A 3,547-nucleotide genomic window follows, 5' to 3' on the forward strand; every position below is an offset into this window, starting at 1 on the left:
GAAATCCATCTATCCCCAACGTAATCCTCCTGTTGTAGATCGTCAGTTTCATAATGTTATTAGGGCCGTACATACCTTGTATATTTTCCTTTGGTCTTTTAGCTAGTTTTTCATTTTCTTTTCCTCTTTAATTTATACATAGTTATTAGAAAATCAATAACAAAATACACGCAGCACATTCTACTGTTCCCTGTAAGAAAGGTTCACAGGGCATTCGTTTTGGTGTCGTGTTTTCATCTGTTTTGATTGGCAAGTTTTAATCCTCAAATCCTGCAAAGATTATTTGTTCAACAGAGAGCTAAATCCAAAGAAAACCGTCGATAGACAATTCAAGTAACACCAAAGAAATTGAAAAAACAAATCTGAAGTGGGGATGAGGAGTTGCTCAGGTAACCGCTCAGGAGGAAATGGTATTTCCCAGACTCATCAAGCAGGGATCTGCTTTCAACACTGATAGATCTCATCATCGCAACGAACATCCACCACCGACTGTTGGAACAACATAACGAAAGAGATAAAGAACCGTGCTGAAAACACCAACAAAAGATCAAGAGCGGTGAATCTGAAAGGGGATGAATCGGCTCAGACAAATTTTAAGGTCTTCAAGGCGGATGAAAACCCGCCGTTAAGACGAGCGAACCTTGTTTTTCCTCATCGCCGTTGATTCCCTTCGATAAATTAAACACTCGTCGGACAAAAGACAACAAAACAGCAGAGAACAAACACCAAAAGGCATGTTGATCTTGAGATCTGTTTCGGCTCAGACTACTTTTAAAGGTCTTCAAGGGAGGCGTGAGCCAGCCGTTAAGACGAGCGAACCTTGTTTTTCCTCACCGCCGGCGCCGGGGGCGGATCCCCATTGCTGTCAAAGAAAGTGCAAAGTGCAAACAATCCAGAACGAAGAAGAAAACAGCAAACGAACGATGAGAAGAACCGAACAGGAGTGAACTAAACGAGAACTAGAGCAAGATCTAGCTTGGAACTCTCTTGGATTCAATGAACTACCAAGAAGATACACTTACGAGGGAGGCCAGCAGGCGGCGCGGCGGTGATAGATGGAAGGAAACCTAGGAGGTGACGAGCTACTTATAGGGAGACGGTCCCGTGAAAGCCCTCGGAAGTTGGGGTTATTTCCGTACATGCCATCTCATAATGGCCTAGGAGTCCAGCCCGGTACGGCCCGTGAGGTCCCTTTTCTCCTCTATATCTCTCAGAAGGCCCATGAAGGCCCGCGTAATGATTTTCTCGCTTCGGCTGAACTTGATAGCAGTAAAGAAAGAAAGAAAAAGCAACGCAAGCATATGCATATCAAACCATTGATTTCTTCTTCTCGCAGCAGCCTCTCCAAATTTCCTGAGAGCAAACCTGGGCTATGTGATGGAATTTAACCAACAGACATTTAGTTTGTCCAACGCGATTACATAAATCAAGAGCGATCTACTTACCGGTAGCAAATGAATAGGATATTTGGATCACCATTCTCCGACGTGCTCAGCCTAATGAAGCACCTTAATTAGCAGGGGCTTCCCAGATGGTTGGGTTCGTCAGGTGGAAGAGCTTATTTCCGCTATGATGTCACCCATTTCTTGCATATGTATTTCAATTTTGCAGGGCTTCACATATCCAATGAGCATTTGCCCTTCAATATCATTTCTCGTATGCCAGCATGTAGAAGACCAGCTCGACATGTTAGTTCCGGGATCTCTAGATGGGTACCATGTAGAGGGAACAAGGTTCCTACATGTCAGCTACATCTTGCAAGGTGCATCGATGAACCCTACAACAAATGACTCTTTCTGAGCCATCAAATTTTAGATGACCCTGGAGTTGGTGAAGATGGTCATATAGGACGCTTTGATTGCCCATTTACTTGCAGAAATTTTCTTATCGTTACTACCTTTAAGTTTTTACACTAGTCTTAAATGATAGTTGGTGGTCTCTGTTAGGCCAATGCATTGGCTCTTAACTCGTCATCCTTGGCGGTGACAATTTTTTAGAGTCAAGCATCCCGATGAATTTTCTCTTAGGTGTTGTTTTCAAGTGGTGTTGTATTCAATTGATTCAGGGATCACATGTGCATCTCAGTATTGTGGCCTAGTTGTAGAAAAGAGAATGAGTGATACATAGCAAAATAAGCCACACCACATCAAAGCATTAATTACACTACGTAGAGAAATGTTTTAAGAATCGTATTTCCACGAACATACAACTTCCTTCTCTTTTATCTTTACTATGTATGGAGACGGTCCTGGGAAAGCCCTCAGAGCTTGGGGTTATTCCCATACCTGCCAGCAAATCATGGGCTAAAAGTCCAGCCTAGTACAACCTGTGAGTTTTTCCAGCCCCGTGTTTGAGTTTCCATCTGTGTGTGTGTGTGTGTGGTCGACGTAGTTGGCACCACAAGGCATATAAAGGCCCACGTAATGATTTTCTCACCTCAATTGAACTTGATAGGAAAAAAAAAGCTCCACTAGAAAAATTGATAGGAAAAAAAGGAACGCAGGCGCGCACACACCAAGATGTGCATCTCAACTAGTTTGTCAAGTTGCTAAAAAAACTAATTTACTAGAGAGAGCTTAGGTGGCGTGAGGTAATTTAACTGGAATACATTCCGTTTGTCCAACACGATTACATGAGTTAGGAGCGATCTACTTAATGCTAATAACAAATACATGAGTAGGACGTTTGGATTAGCATTCCCCATCACGCTTAGCCTAATGAAGCATCTTAGCCGGAGCTTACCAAATGGGTGTGCTCGTTCGTAAGGTAGAAAACCCCATCTTACATCTTACATCTTACATTCTTAAGAAGTTGATCCCCACTACTACCAATTTTCTTAACATGCACGTTATCCATGTCATCATCATGCCACATCATCATTCAGTTTTCTCAACATGCAACTACTCAACTCAGCCATGCAGCCACATCATCGCATCGCTGGCTGGCTTTGTCCGTGAAGCTAAAGGGTGCTCAACGCATCACTTCCTTTCTTATTCAACGCTACCAGCCATTATGGCTGCCATTTCAATCTTCCACTATCCCACACGTACAAGATTAATTAACGAGGTAATCAAGTGGCCGACCGGCCGTTCATTACCCTTCCGCTTCCCGTACTTTATAGCTATAGGCCCCCTCACGTCTTCTTCTACTTCCCAGTCTACGTCAGCAAATTTCTACTCTGGACGACGGTGTCAATCTGCATCATCATTGTGTGGTTGCAACGCTGGCGGAGAATTTGGCCACTCCGCGGGTGCAGCAGCTGCAGGTGCCACTGTTGCTCCCCATCAACCTCAAAGGTATGCCTCACGATTCGTTTGTTTTTTCATCCATTATTCCATGATTGTTGAGATTATGCAGAATAGCAAAACACGCGCCTGCTTTTGGTGTTGACGAACATATTCTCATGGTCCTCATGCGTAGCAGCTTAAGATTCTTTAACAAAGGCAACAATATTTCTTGCATTGATTAAGAAGAAAGTTCATTAGAAAGGAAGTATAAAATGGAAGATTGGAGGTATGAAGAATATTTACAGATTAGAAGAGTGGAT

At 43.1% G+C, this 3,547-nt stretch overlaps 1 non-coding gene across 1 annotated transcript; it reads right to left on the bottom strand.

The window, feature by feature from the left end:
• Nucleotides 1–381: 381 nt before the first annotated feature.
• On the bottom strand, nt 382–472 carry LOC119342511. Its single transcript, XR_005165634.1, has one exon. It is a non-coding gene; the product is annotated as a small nucleolar RNA snoR128 (small nucleolar RNA).
• Nucleotides 473–3,547: the final 3,075 nt, after the last annotated feature.

This window comes from Triticum dicoccoides, chromosome 7B (genome assembly GCF_002162155.2).
Source record: "Triticum dicoccoides isolate Atlit2015 ecotype Zavitan chromosome 7B, WEW_v2.0, whole genome shotgun sequence".
NCBI lineage: Eukaryota > Viridiplantae > Streptophyta > Magnoliopsida > Poales > Poaceae > Triticum > Triticum dicoccoides.